The sequence below is a fragment of the Planococcus citri genome, chromosome 2 (genome assembly GCF_950023065.1).
Source record: "Planococcus citri chromosome 2, ihPlaCitr1.1, whole genome shotgun sequence".
Classification (NCBI taxonomy): domain Eukaryota; kingdom Metazoa; phylum Arthropoda; class Insecta; order Hemiptera; family Pseudococcidae; genus Planococcus; species Planococcus citri.
In genome coordinates this window covers 68168339-68184579 of record NC_088678.1, presented here as the reverse complement: position 1 = coordinate 68184579, position 16241 = coordinate 68168339, and the positions used below count along the sequence as shown (strand labels likewise).

The 16241-nt window shown below is 34.8% G+C and overlaps 1 protein-coding gene across 1 annotated transcript in view; it reads left to right on the top strand.

The window, feature by feature from the left end:
- vvl (ventral veins lacking) overlaps nucleotides 1-16241 on the top strand; it is a 414462-nt gene that overhangs the window by 328808 nt on the left and 69413 nt on the right. The window contains exon 2 of the transcript XR_010557171.1: nucleotides 466-553. The gene's annotated coding sequence lies outside the window, so the exon portion shown is untranslated. The remainder of the gene's footprint in view (nucleotides 1-465; nucleotides 554-16241) is intronic.

The window sequence follows — 16241 nt, the reverse complement described above, 5'->3', positions numbered from 1 at the left end:
AAGACCGAGACCATAAAAAGCAAGCGAGCGAGCGGGCGGAGAAGCGTGCGCGATAAAAAGCTCAGCAGGACGCGCCAAAATATGGGGGCGCCGAACAAAACGCCCGTTAATATCGGGCCAATTTGTCTAAAATGTACGCCGTTGGCTATACGTTATACTCGTTCACTCGATTTGTATCTCCCCAATTCGTTCCGATTGCCAATTGCACTTCCGCATATTCTCCAAGCGCAGCATCGGTTTAACTCGTGACAATTAATCGAATTATGCTGAAAGATGGTTATGGAATTTGGATGTGTTTTTTTCTCTCTCTCTCTCGTATGCTGGCTGGGTTTGTAGAGAAAGAGAAAGAGATCATCTGGAGCTTTGGTATTGGTGGTGACGTTTTTTGCACAGATGATAATACGAGTAATAGAGTAATGTCGTCGAGTATTAATTTTTTTCCTCTATGGTTTGGGTGTGTTTTAGAATCGATGAGAATGAAATGGTTTGCATGTGCCAGCCTCCAAATACGAGCTCGACGAACATTTGAATCTGAGCCAATGTGACCGGACAGGTAAGCTTTTCTGTGATACATAGTACTTTGAGGTATAAACGTTGTGCAGGATTGAAATCAAGTGCTAAACCTACACGTATGCGTTTGAATTCAGAGATCCTGTGAGAACAGACGAAGGGGAAATTTTTGGAGTTTGTATTTACGCTACCTAGCTCCTTTGGAGTGTAAGATACAGAAATTGCTGGTCAAAAAATTAAAAATAAATTATAGATCTACTCGTTGGAATGGTTGATAATTAGCAACAACTTGATTTTTAGCTGTTCAAATTAATTTCCATTTCTTCTGAAAAAATTTAAAAATTTAAAAGAAATCAAAAATCATGCTGGAGGCTCCAAAATGACCGAAAATGATGAAATTCGGTTCGAGGGAATTGATATTAGCTTCAAAACTGATTTTCAAAATTTTTCCTGAATTAATGTATTTTTAAAAAAAAAGTTTTTACTCAAAAATGGTCAACTTTGGATTTTGAAAAAATTCCCCAAAAATCAAAAAATCAATTTGGGTTGTTGAAATTTTATGGTTATGAGGGATTTCCAGCTGGACCGTGGTTTCGAGCAAATCTGAGGCGGACACCTCGAGTGGTTCCTTTGTAAAAAGTATGATAAGTACGATGCTATGCAAGTGCCTATCTCATCTCCAGGATCAGGACTTTGAATAGAAGGGAGCAATTCTACCCAGAATTCAAAAAAAATTGATACATTTTTCTCAAATGAGAGAGGATTTTAATAATCAAGACGTTTTTGTTTAGGATTTCTAGATTAAAATTGCTGGTAGTTTCACTTTTATATGTGCAATCATATTTTTTAAATTTTTTATAAAGAAATTTAACAATTCTACGAATACAAAAAACGTTCAACTCAATGCTAAGTTTTTTCTTCCTTTTTGGAGTGAGGGGGAGGGGAAATCAGGGGCAGAAAATTCAACCTGTATGGCATTTCTGAGTGGAAATTTTTGAAATATTAAGGCAAAGGAAATGGTTATTTTTTTAATTTTCAATTTGAAGAAATTCCAGAATATCTATTGCTGAAAAAATGTAATATGAAACTTTTTTCATTTGGGGGGGGGGCGAAAGGAGGGAGAATCAGAAAAGACATTTTTTTGAGGCATATTTTTAGAAGTTTTGTTCAACAATTTTTTTTTAAATTTTTGATTTGGTTTACTTACTTCTGTTTGTTTTTTTTTTACACTTGGATAAGTATTCATTTCTTCTGAAGATTTTTTAATGTTTTTGGCAACTTTTTATAAAAACCGTCAACATTTTAAATAATTCTCAAAATTTTGTTTTCCAAAAATATTTTAAAAATATTTTTTAAGTTTTCTAGTGGGTATTACATATTTGAATTCTCAATTCCCATTTTTTTTTTCAAGTATCATAGGCAGGACATTTTTGTAATTTTTTTTTCAAATTTTTTGTTAGTTTTTCGAGAGGAAGGGAGAGCAGGGAGAAAAGGGGTGGGAGGAGAGAGGGAAGGGGTGAGGGGGAGGAGGATAGATCTTATACTGCAATTTTTTGATCATTTACTCGGAATACCCACCAAAAAGATGCTCCTTGGGGGTGAGGGGGAGGAGGATAGACCTTATACTGCAATTTTTTGATCATTTACTTGGAATATCCACCAAAAAGATGCTCCTTGGTATGAAATGTTGGATAATTTTCAGAATAACTAAAGACTTACGTTATATGTTTCAGCAAATAAAATCAATTTATTCACTTTTTTCGATATTTTTTTCAAGTTGCCTTAATTCTTTTGTTTTTAGCTTTTGGAATGTTGGAGAAATTATTTTTCAAACTCAGGATGAAAAACGTTACTTTGCTATCTAATATATAGAGAAACAATTTTTTTTTTTCGTTTTTTTTTCAGTTTTTCTTTGAGGAGTGTCTTGGCCTTGGCCTTAGCATTTTTTTTGGTCATTTTATGTGGAAAAAATGTTTTGGTTCTAAAGCAGTGTTTCTTGAATTACCAAGTTATCTCCAGCACTTTTTTCTGCCTTCATTGCAGTTTAGGAAAATCGATGAAGTTTTGAGTTTATTTTTTTATAGGTATATTTTTTTGGTTTTGAAAAATATTTGTTCAACTTCAATTCTAGTTTTTGGAGGTTTTCTTTGCAATTCTCTCAATAATTTGTTTTAGATAACAAAATTTTCAATTTCTTGCAATATTAAAAAATTTTTAAATACCTACTTAATGTTTCTGTGATTTTTTTTCAAGTTTTTGGATTCAAAAAGTCAGGCTGAAGCCAAAATTTATGCAAAAATGAACTTTTTGTCTGTTTTGTTTCAAAGTTGAGGGATCCAATCCTCCCCTTCTAAACCGAAAAATTTCTCCTGTCTTGGTTCAATTGTATCAAGTAATGGAGCAAGCACGTACGTATTTTAGGTGAAAACGTCCACTTTGAAAATATTGTTCAGAAAAAATTATGATCAGGGGATTTTCTTCATTTTTAATGAATTCATGATTTTTTGGCTAATTTTTATGTTTTAATTTTATAAAACTTTCAATTCCGGAAACGATCCCAATATTCAAGATTCAAACTGAAATATAAAATGTAATTTCTGTTCAAAATTGGTGGAAATTTTTTGAAATTTGAAATAACAATTGCTCGCTTTTTGGTCAAAATTGCGAAAAATATAATTTTTTTGTCAATAATTCGCAAAAATAAAATTGTTACCTTGCAAAACAAAAATTCTCATTTTTTCAGTAGGCTAATTGAAAAAATTGCCAAAAGTCTCACTTTTTTCCAAAAATTGCCCTAAAGTCTGGATTGAAAAATTCTTCCCTTCCATCTTTCAGGCTATCACATGCTCCTCTCATATAACTCAAAATTATTGAAATACATATTTATGTGTACAAACATAGTTTGATTTTTCGATCAACAAAATTTTTGAATCAGGTAAATTCTAAAAAACAACCCACCCCTTCACCATCTAATGAGCATCTCATAAGGTCAGAATTATTCCTCAGTGCTAACCTTACACGAATCTTCAAGTTTTTGGATCCAAAAAGGCAAGGCTGAGGCCAAAATTTATGTCAAAATGAATTTTTTCATGTTTCGCTTCTAATTTGAGGGTTCCAACCCCTCTCCTTTCCACACTTCGAAACTTCTCCTGGTCCAAATGCATTAATTGTGATGAAGCAAGCACATATTTTAGATGAAAACGTCCATTTTGGGAACTATATTGTTCTGAAAAAATTCTGATGAGTAAATTTTCCTCGTTTTTAATGATTTTGTGATTTTTTTGGTCAATTTTTCATATTTTAAATTTTTTGAAATTTCAATTCCCAAAACGACCCAATGGTCAAAATTCAAGCTTTGATGCTCAAAAATTATTACAGTATGATTTCCACTCATTTTTAAGAATTTTTTGGCAAGAAATGTGGTAGAGGGTGAGTAAGGATTCTTACATCTTGCTCAAATGCTCAATTATTATCGAGCATCTTTTTTCGTAATTTTCCATTTTGGTAATTTTAATGTTTTTTTTTTCAATTTTTTGAAGCCTCTATTTTTTGAAAAGGGTTTCGTGCCAGTTCAAATTGATTATAGCAATTCAACTTTTACTTCGTGTTCTTAATTTTGTTCAAACTGCTCAAAATTTATACATCACCTCTGCAGACTTCTACACACGCAAAAATATCCCAACGACACAGAAACACAACCTCGAAGAGATTTTTTTATTATTCAACGTCTGAAGTAAAAAAAAAAAATAGCACCCTAGAACTTTGCATATACGATATATTTCACCGCCCCAACTTCTAAGTGGTTTTTTTCAAAGGAATTTTTCCGCTGTTTGGTTAGTACAGTATAAGAGGAGAAAAAATGAGGCTGTATAAAAGATTCCTTTCGGAATAGGCACGAGGCTATTTAAGTCACCATTCATACGTTATTTTTACCGTCTTTATAGGCTGACATATAACAGATGTCCCGCGACTTTAAGGTGACTTTAGCCATTGTTTTGCCATCCATATTTCTCGCAGTCCGAAGCTACCTTTCACATACCGTACCTCTTTTATTACTTCGGAATTCTTTTCTTTTTAGAACTCACTACAAATCTTATCTTATATGTAGGTACGTATATACGAAGACGAGTCCTTGCTCTATACGTATTCTCTACTTAACTCCTTTCTCACTCTCTCTCTCTCTTTTGGTCTCTTCTGCATATACGTGTCGCGTTGTCTTTTATTCTTCGCTTATTTTTTTATTTATTTAAAAATGTCAAATGCTCTCTTTGTGAGACGTGGTCGCGTCTAGAGGTATATATACAATTAGGAGTATTTCTGGTAATTACTTACCTACTCGATGTTGCTAGTGTCCCTGAGAGAGTACTGGAATGTGTCTTCATGACCACGATGAGATGAACCGGAGATGAAAAAGGAATGTTTAGAATGGAGATGGATGTAAAGGCTACAAATCTCACACTTGTCTATAATACCTACGTATAAGCTGGAGAAATTTCCTATGAAAATGATGCTCTGGGTTTAATTTTTTTTTTCAAAATATGGCGAATCTGGGATGAATAATTTATACACCTGAAATACAGAAATTTTCCATCAAACTATCTCCAAGTCTCAAAGGATCACAGCAGAACCTTTGAAAACTACAAAACTATAAATTCAGATTTCAAAATCACTCGATCAACCATCGTGTAATTTTTTGCAGACTTTGTGGTACTCATACAGGTGCAGCATTTGTTCAACTTGAACAAGTAGGGGGTGAGAAGATCGACCCCCTACGACCGGTAATTCGAACACATCACCAATTACCCTAAAGCTATCCGCTTACGTTGACAAAAGTCGCCTTTATGATTGTTAATTCAACTATAATACACTTATCGTTAAATCTTCGAGGACCCCGTTTAACACAAGCACCTCGCGATTAAGTACGCACTTGAGTACTCTGCGTGATTTTTACACGTACAATACGCCACGCTTGATAACCCCCTCCCCCTCCCTCTACCTCATTGAGCTTTTTACCTGCTCTGCAGAGAACATTAGAAGAATCAATCGCCAGCATAATACGAGTACCTAATATAATTTTCTGTATAGCAGAAAAAGACGAAGACGACGCTGCCTCGTTTCAAGTTTTTCTCTTTTCGTTTTGCTGCTGTTAAAAGCTAAAAATCTTTCGCAGTATTTCTTATTTTCGGATCGATGTTCGCTATACTATACGTATATATACCGACTGTGTAGATAAATTTACTTATATTGACAACAAACGCGCGTGCCAGACGAAGAGAAAAAGTATCGAGAGTGAAAGAGCGACAGAGAGAGTGAGTATACGACGGAGAGAAAACGGACGCGGACGGGAAAAGATATCTACATCATTATGTATTCTGGACTCGTTCCGTTACCATCAACTCTCTCTCCCCTTTATTTTCCTCCTCTTTTCTACATTTATTACCTCCCTTTCATATGGGTATTGATTGGCACTTTCAACCTGCCACAATAACTATACTCTTTTTTTTCCTTCTGGAAAAAAAAATGCAAAAAACGAGCTTTAATGCGAAAGATATACACAATGGTTCAACAATTTTTTTAAAAAACCGTTTCTCTCGGTATTCTGATAGCTACCGCGTTGTGTGGATCGAAATGAAAATTTTTTTTCGATAAAATTTACATGGATGCGGGTTTTGCCTACCGGTGCTAGTCTTGTTCGCTTTTTATATGTACTGTAGGTATAGTAGGTACGTGTGTGAGTTTAAAATCGAAAAAGATTAACCGACGATGGTCGTTAATTCGTGATGGTTTTTTTTCTCTGTATGGTTGCATAAAATGCATCGCATCGTGTTCAATTTTTTTTTTTCGTATTTTTTATATGGGTTCATTTCTGTGAAGCTTATTGGGATAAAATTTGCATAAATTAAGGGTAGTATAGTATAGATATTTTTTGCATTGGCAGCTATGTGTTTGTTTTCTTGTGTATGGGAAAATTGATAATAGGTGATATGGATTTGGGTGAATGGTTTGGGATAAAAAGCATGTGAATGAAATTGATCGCGATGAAGCAAGAATGAAAAATATCAACTATTTCGGGCAATTTCCACAATATATTGAAAAAACAAATTCAAGTATTAAAAAAAAAAAAAAAAAAAAAAAAACACCAGAAATAGCAAAAAGTTCCAAAAATGAGGGGAAAAATAAGAAAAATGTTGCAAAACAACAACAAAAAGATATGTTGAAAAAGAAGACACTCGCGCTTTAAGACTGACTTTTCTTCAAATATGTACTTATGTACAAATCTTTTACGAACAAATTGAATCAATTTTTTGAAACATTTGTATAGCAACTGATCTGTTTACAATCGAATCGAATCATTTACGAACGACCAGTGATTAAATAAATTGATTGATTTCTTGGTGAATCATTCGCAAACAAATCGATTCATTTACTAAATTTTTGGTGAATTCACCAACGAATTGAATAATTTTTGGTGAATCATTCGCGAACGAATTGAAAAATTTTTTGTGAATCATTCGCGAACGAATTGAGTAATTTTTTGTGAATCATTCGCGAACAAATTTATTAATAGTTGAAGAATCATTCGCGAACGAATTGATCAATAGTTAGTGAATCATTCGTTAACGAATTGAATAATAGTTGATGAATTCGCGAACGAATTGAATAATTTTTTGTGAATCATTCGCGAACGAATTAATTCGTATAAATGACTCGTTTGCAAACGAATCGATTGATTTACTCAATTTTTGGTGAATCGTTCGCGAACGAATCGAATAATTTTTTGTGAATCATTTGCGAACAAATTGAATAATAATTTTTTTGTGAATCATTCGCGAACAAATTGATTAATAGTTGAAGAATCATTCGCGAACGTATTGATTAATAGTTGAAGAATCATTCGGGAACGAATTGATCAATACTTAGTGAATCATTCGCGAACGAATTGAACAATAGTTGATGAATCATTCGCGAACGAATTGATTCGTATAAGTGACTCGTTCGCAAACGAATCGATTGATTTACTCAATTTTTGATGAATCATTCACGAACGAATCGAATAATTTTTGTTGAATCATTTGCGAACGAATCGAATGTTTGATAAGAAGAGTATAGACCTAAAATCGTATTAGGTAAATTCGATTCGCATGCACTTTTTACACTAGGTTACCAAAAATTTTCACCCTGGAGTATCTGGTGCATACTCTCGTCGTGTACTGAGTGTACTGTGGTGTACAGTTGTGAACAGATAACACTTCGACCTATTCGTTTCATTCAGAGCACATTCATTTTCATCATAAGATCATTGATTTAATTGCATTCGATGTGTATTAAATGTTCAAGTTGAATCTCCATATTGAAATTATCCTTCCAAGAGTCCATTCGGTCTCAGAATTACACTTTTTCAGAGAGCAGTTGACAGTTTTCGTATCAAGTTTTTCCTTGATTGATGATAAAACACACAAACTTGATCAAATAATTCACGATTGAGCATTAAACAAAGTTTTAATTCGAAATCTGTAATGAGATTTACTTGATAACTTGATAAAAGTGATCTGATGTGAAAACAAATCATACACTGGATACACTACACCGCCTCACCGACTTTGAAATCGGTGAGGCTGGTGCAAACACTACGGATACACCAGCCATACACTAAGCGCGAATCGAATACACTCAGTGTATACACTAATTGGCCTTGAATGAATCGAATACAGTGAAGTTACACTAGTGTAAAAAGTGTATGTAGTGTATGCGAATCGAATGTGCCTATTGATTTTTTCTTTTTCAAAATAATCCGGGCCTCTATCACTTATTTCCATATGTGAGATTTTTTTAACTAGAAAAAATAACAAAACTTTGAGCTTTTTCGAGGGAAAGTTGGTACCCCTACCCATCACTCGATTGTAAAATTTTCATGAATTTTCTTGGTAATTTTTTTCTGATTCACTTTTCAAACTCCTCAGCTCTTTCGAGGGCCCAGTGGGGGAAGGGTTTCTTTTGCTGTTGAAATTTCCCAAAGTATACTCCACTCTGAAGACTTATAACTTTTCCGCTATAAAACTTATTGACTCGAAAATGATTTCACAGTTCAAAATAGCATCCAAATATACTGTTTTCAAAATGGGCACTTTCGATAGGGAGAGGGGGGAGGATTTGCCCACCTCAAATTTGGCCTTTGGGTCCAAATTTCCAACCAAAAAAAAAGTATGATCGTGTAATACATATATCAAATATTGTTTTCAGAGAAGCTGAACACGAATATGACGTTTGTTTTTTGGTTAGGCGCCGTCAAAGGTCCCCAGCATACCCCCTGGGAAAATTTCAAAAAAAAATTAATGTCGCGATACATAAAATAGTACGTTTTTGAGGGCACCGATTAGAGATAATATAATGCACATTAGAAGAAGAAACGTATATGAAAGTTCCAGGAAGCATAGAAATATCAGGCAAAGATCGATGACGTTTTGTTTTCAAATTACTGAAATCAATATAGCCTACAGATTAAAACAAAGCCCAAAATTCTGGAATAAAAAGTTGACCGAAGACCTCTAAAGATTATATTTTGAGTCAGACCCAAATATCTGTAGGGGGAATGCGCACCTTTTTTTAAAAAAAATTTGGACCGAAATTTGAGGTGGGCACCCTGATTTTTTTAGGATTTTAAAAAAGTCCTGATTTTTACCAAATCACGATTTTTGCCAAAAACTATGAATAGTCCCAGAATTGGGGAGAAGACCTCTTTTTTTTTTACAGAAATTCAAAAAAGTCTCAATTCTGAAGTTGAAGTGCTTTTTTTCAAGAGTTGAGAAAAAAATACGATAATCTTGGGAAATTTTTATCGAAGTTCTAAAAAATTCTTATTTTTTCCAACAATTCGAAAAAGAATCAAAAACTTCTGATTTTTTTTCAAGATTTTAATAAATAAGTCATGAATTTTATCAGAAATTTGAAAAAAAAAGTCACGATTTTTGAGCCAACATTTGGAAAAAGTCTCAATTTTTTCCAGTATTTCAAAAATGTCTCAACTTCCAACCATCCTGGTTTTTTATCAGATTTTTTTTAAAGCTTCAATTTTTGTCAAGATTTCAAAAAGTCTTGATTTTTTTTAATTCAAAAAATTCCTATTTTCGTCAGAAATTTGAAAATTTTTCAGTTTTTTAGTAAGAGATTTAAAATAGTCCTGTTTTTTTTTATCGGAAATTTGAATAAGGTGTATATTATTTTTTTGCACAAGTTGAATAAAATTTGAATGTTTTGATTTTTTTACTACAGTGGAGTCTCCATAACTCGAAGCTGAAGGGGAGAATGAGTTGACTTCGAGCTATCGGAGTTTTCAAGTTATCGGAGTTCGAGTTATCGAGGTTCGTTTTTGGTATATTTCAAGTTAGCGAAGTTTGAATTAGATGAATGTTTTTTTACCATGGAAGGAAGTGGAAAACGTATTATATCTATGCATTTGAGTGAAATGTACATGTTTATGGACATAAATGTACTGGATACGAGTGAATGATAAAGAAGAAGAAGTAACTCCAATGTGTTTGGAAAAGAGGTTCGCATCAATGAGATTCGAATTTACAAGTTTTTTCTACAAGAAATTTGAGTTATAGAGGCAGAATGTTGGCAACGTTCAACTTACAGAGATTTTTTCTATATTTTTCAAAAATTTTACTTTGAGTTATCGGAGGTTTTAGACTTTTCAATTTGAGGTAAAGAAGTGAATTTTACATTGAGTCTTATGGGGAGTTGAAGGGAAACAGACTTTGCTTTGAGTTATTGGAGTTTTCGAGTTAGCCGAGTTTGAGTTATCGACTCTCCACCATATAGCTAAAAAGTCATCTGTTTGGGAAGATCCGCAATAGGGGAGAACACTTACCAGGGATGTGAAGAGACGAGTATGATTTGTGTTTAGCATAACAGATTGGGATACTTACCACTATACTACCGAGAAATTGTTACAAGAACGAACGAACGAACAAATAAAATAACATGAAAATGGACCACTACACCAAAATTCAGCTTTCTGTGTACCTCATTTTCCCCTATGCCTCCTTTTTTTCTGTTACTTTTCCTAAACTATGTAAAAGGGAAATATTCCAAAATTATTGGCATGCTATTGTGTTTTCAGAAATCCAAATTTTGGAGCTTCAAATGCCCCAGGACATGAAATGTGAGGCATTGTTGGACAAAGGAGAGAGTGGAGATTTGGAATTTGTAAAAAAAATACAAAAAAAACAAGAATACCTTTGTACGTATGTTTTCAAAAATCTACTATTCGCCCTGAAAGTCTCAACCAAAATTTCCATTTTTTATTCAATCCCTCCCCCCTTTCAGTGCCCCAAAAGGGATTGATAGCTTCGTTTTTCCTTCAAATGTACCTCAATTTTTGAATTCTTTGAATTTTCAGTTTTTCAAAAAGTAGGTAAATCATCAATTATGGATAAGCCGATGATTATTCATGTATTTTTTTCCAAAACCTTTTTAATACATTCAATTACATAATAGAAAATCCACGCGGTATTTAAGTCATAGGAAAATAAATCCGAGGAGGTACCAGATGGGTAAACCAGGTTCATTTAAGTATTACTATTTTTTTCAAAATTTTATAATATTGCAGCGTATACCAGAAAACATTTCAAGTTTCAAAATTTTGACTGAAATCAATCTCTGAGCCTTCCAAACTGAAATCTGACCACTTAGCAAGGTGAAGATCAACTTCTAGCACACTACCAATTGACCGATTGCCGCAATGAATTTGTCGACCCCCCTCCCCCAGCAACCACCTCCCTACTCATTTACTCAACCCAATCTGTAATAAATTCGCGAAAAAATACCTAAAAATAAACTCGAGAAAAAGAGACGAGATAAGCGAGGAAAAAGTCATCGTATCAATTTATCAATCGTCGGTCGTTCTTTTCAGTATATGTGTCGGTTGTAAAAGCGATATTTAATTTATTAGCTATTAAAGCTGCTTTTCAAGAGCAACATGTAGGATGAATAAAATTTGAATACTTAGCAGCTATTAAATTGGGACAAGTTGTTCGGAAACGTTTTATAAAATTTCCCCCTTATGTACGTACGTCGTACGTAGTATAGATATACTCTTATACTCGTAGTATACTTATTCTGAATGTGATGTGCATTCTACGAGTATAACGCCGTGAACTGCGAATACGGTGGCGCTACTGGCGCCACGGCCCATATCTGTTCATCGTGTCTTCTTTGTATGTATGTGGTATAATGTATCTGTATGTATAATTCGCAGTAAAACATCCGTATTCGCGTTTTTTTTTCATTCGTTCTTTTCTCGTTCCTCTTCACACTTAATTTAAGCCATTCGTGTACGAGTATATCGAGCTATAGGAGTCTGTGGTCTGTGCATAAAAATATGGCGAAAGTATGCTCCAGTTGTGGTTAAGTTTCGTGCTGGTAACTTTTGCTCGCTGAGATGAGGCACAGGGCCCAGTGAGTGTGGAGAGGGGGGGGCTATGACTTCCAAAAAACCGACGATGAAACGTTCGACAGTATAGATAGAAACCTTGTGTCGTGTGTTGTTGTTATTCTTTCAGAGGAGTTTTTTTTTGGTGCTTTTTTGTGACCCTAGGGGTGTCAAAGAGGTGCGACGTTCTGTCGTCGCGTCATTTTGTATGATCGCATTATGAGTATGAGGAGTTGGTGGATACAGAGGCAGACGGTCGCGTGTGTTGTGCGTTATGTTTTGTCGACCGCAGGAAGATGAGGCTCTCGGTGGTACTTTGACTGTCAGGACGCGTTCATGTCAAGACCGTAAAGTCCCGACGGGCCGACCAGTATAACTCGACAAGTGTGAAAGGAAGTGCGAAAAAAGCTTTCTAGGCATAGGCGGCGGTCATGCTTTTGCCTTTTGTACAACGTAGCACTGCCTGGTTATCGTATTTTGACGAGAGCGCGAGGGCGGGGAGGGGGTGTGAAAGCCCGCAGGGCACACCCTTGCGCTGTATGTGCTCGTTGTGTTGTAACAAATTTTATTTTCTGGTCTTACACGCCGAAGCATTCACTCGGCGTTCCCTGCTTTTCACATTTTTTTTCTCGCCTACCTCACCCTCCCCTCCCCTGCCCTCCTCCCCTGTCCAACTTGATGCAGTATACGAGGCAGATTATCTCATCATCGTTATAACGTAGTACGGTGTACTCTGTGTCGCTCTTAACGCAGTGTACATTGCTCTCCCGCAGTTTCTTTGATATTTTAACCAAATTATATCCCAATCAATTTTTACCAGCTGGATGTGACGCGGCGGTGTGTTTTTCAACGCTTCTGCCCCCCCCTCTGTTGCCGCTGATCGCGAGGTGTCCTAGCTACATACTCTCGTAGTACATTTGACAGCTGAAAAGGACAAGGGCGAAGGTATTATATCCGAATTAGCCATCTAATAACCTCGGGCAACGTTCAGCTTTTGTTGTGATTCGTTATATACGGTTGGGTTTTTTCTCTCGGTCTGTCGCCTCTTCCAGGCCCCATCACTAGTCAGCAGTTCATACTTTTTGCTGCGGTATAGAGTCGGTACTCTCTCTCTCTATTTTGTAATATAGTAAGCTGTGTGTACTTTTGTGCTACGCGCCAAAAAGCTAATATAATTCTGGCCCGCACCTCTCACCCCTCACCACGTATTGCTACGAGGTTTCTTTCCTCCTGACTTGACTTTTTTTTTTCTTTAAATATTCAATTTAAAACCTCGAAGAATACGTTGGTAATTTTACATTCATGTGATATCGTTTGAAAATATTCAATTTAAATGTAATTCGAAATTTATACTTTATAAAGAAATATAGTATAAACGCTGGCGCGAATTTTTTTTAGCGCGTAGCCTCGATCGAAATAGTACACCGGTACCACTCTCTATCGACACTTCATCTTACCCCCTTCGTACTCCCACGTTCCTAGGTTGTAACTTTTACTCTTTTTTTTTGCACCACGAAAGTCGTCTCGTTGGTGTAAAATATTAAGAGAGCTTGTGAGGAGAGAAAAAATACTCTCGAGATTTTTTTTAATATTCGAAAATTAGCGAAGAGAAGAAAGAGTAGGTGGAGGAAGAGGAGGAAATGCGAAACGAGTTTGAAAATTAAATTTTCTTTGCCGAAGCGTTGATTTATAAACGTTTCTTCGTATATAGAATATTTTTTCATCGTATCGTTGAGGAAAGTAAAAGCTTTGCTTTGTTGTACGTATAATTTAAGCCTTGAGGTACACTTCCAGGTTGAGTAAATTTGCTCGATTGTGGATTTTTTTACTCTCTGAACAGCATGGATCGAGCTAATGGATTTCGTAATCCATTTATAGCTTGCTTATGAGCTGTCGTATTTGTTGAAAGGGAACGTTCGTCGACCCCTGAGTATCTTTCAAGCCTCCAATGTTGAAAAATGATGAAACAGAGGGGGAGAAAGTTGGTGGTGCTGTAAGGATCTCATTCAAAAACTAAATTTCCTCGAAAACCAAGCAGATGATGCGACACATCCCATATAATTATCACCTTTTTTGGCATTTTGAAAATGCTTCAGGGTACTGGCAAAAATACGGGGAGATTATATACCTATAGGAAAAACAATCCAAAATTTGGAAACAATTGTTGAAGGGAAAAAATGGTGTCAAAAATGAAGGCTATGATATCGAGCCCATACAAAGAATGGCCAATGGTTAATGGTTTTACTTGATGATTGTCGGGGGCTCGGGACCCCGAATAAAAAGAACTGATTGGAACCTCATCCGCATTTAAATTCGCGTTACTGTTTCCATGAGCCAAGTTTACCCAGAAAGACCCTTCAATCAATTTAGAAATGAGCTGGGCTTAAGGAAACTTCGAAAAAATCGAAAAATTTTAGGCAAGAAAGGCAAAAATCAATGTTTTTTTGACGTTTTGGCAAATAAAGGGCACAAATTTCCAAGCAATTTCAGCAAAAATTACGACCAGTTGACTATTTTATCAATAACTGCTTAAATTGCCATTATGTGGCAATTGTGACAAAAAACGGGAATTTTCGGACAATTTTGGCAAAAAATGGATTTTTTGGGCAATTTTGGCAAGAACAGGATCGTTTACCAATTTTGGCGAAAATTGGGGCCTTTTGAAAATTTTACAAAAAATGGACACATTTTGACAATTTGTGCCAGAAATGGACGCACTTCTCGAATATTTTGCCAAAAGTGTACACTTGAATATAAACATTTTCACCGCAAATCGAGATTCTTTGACAACATTACCAAAAATTGACTTTTTAACTTGGACAAAAATTTGGCAAAAGAAAAAAGAATATAAGGAACCAGAATAGAAAAAAAAAACAAAGAACGTCAGTCATTAGAACCAGAGGAAACGAATGAATCGAAAGCACCACAAAACCGAGAGAACCAGAGGAACGGGAGATACCGAAAAAATCAGAGATAAAACGAACCACAAAACAGGGTGAATCTGAAGATCTGTATTGGAGGAACCAGAGAAGTCGAAAGAGCCACAGGAACCAGATGTATTTGAAGTATCAAAAAAACCAGAGGAACTATTAGAACAACCAGAAGAAGCAGAGGAATCAAAAGAATCAAAAAGACGAGACAAAGGACTTAAAGAACCAATTTTCCCTTCACTTTTGATAAATGTTGGATAAATATAGCAATTTCAATGTTTTATTGCCTTTTTCTTGATTTTTTATACGTTTTTACACAAATTTTGCCACATTTTTCAAAACTTGTGTGTCACCTACCCATTTTATTAAATTTTAGTCATTTTCAATCGTTAATTTCAAGTCAATTTCATTATTTTGCTTTTTATTCGAGGTTTTTTGACAAATTGTGCCTTATAAGAATTGAGATCCCCTTATTCGAACATTATTTCGTTAAAGGGAGAAAAGTCAAAAAAAGGACCTTGACTGCAATTTTTTTCAAATTTTTGAATTTTAGGTTTCAACTTTAACGTTTGTTACAAAAAATTAAACTTTAACGCTTTGAAAATTTTAATTCTGAACAACCTATCTGCTTTCTCTGAAATTCGCAAACTAATTTCAAATTTTCTATAAGCTCAACCAGTCTTGAGATGTGGCCCTTAAAAATTTGGGGAAGTGTGAACATGACCTGACGAAAAAATAGCCATGAAAAACCCTTCCTTCCATCTTCTCGTCTTCATTATTTGGAGATTAAATTCGGGATTTTGAAAGAGAAAATCTTAGATTTACCGGAATTGTTCAGATTTAATTCCGGCGAAGACAATTGGACAGATTTTTTGAAACCTATAAAGTTTTTACGTAACTCATGTTTTTAAATTTTTCCAAAAAAAAAAATCAAAATATTAACTTTTTTTACTTACCTAAGGTATCATCACTTTTTTCCTTATTCGTTCAGAAATAAATTTCGTGACACATACGAATCAAAATAGGTAATTATGGTAGAAAAAATTCCGCATAAAAATATTTCCAAATTTGAAAAAAAAAACTCTACATATATAAAAAATGAAATTCTCATCCAAAACCCCCATTTTCATACCCTCAAAAGAAAACAAGCTAGTTGAACGAAACAAAACACAAACAAAACCACACTCGTATAAACCTCAGACTTCTAAAAACACTCTCGTATTAGCTCAGCCTTTAAAAAACACCTTACACGATTAAACTCGCTATACAAGATTACTTATAGCCAAACGGAAATTGGAAACTTTATTTTTTCTCTCACCGCAAAGAAAGTTAATCTATTATTGATACCGTAAAGTAAAAAAATGCCG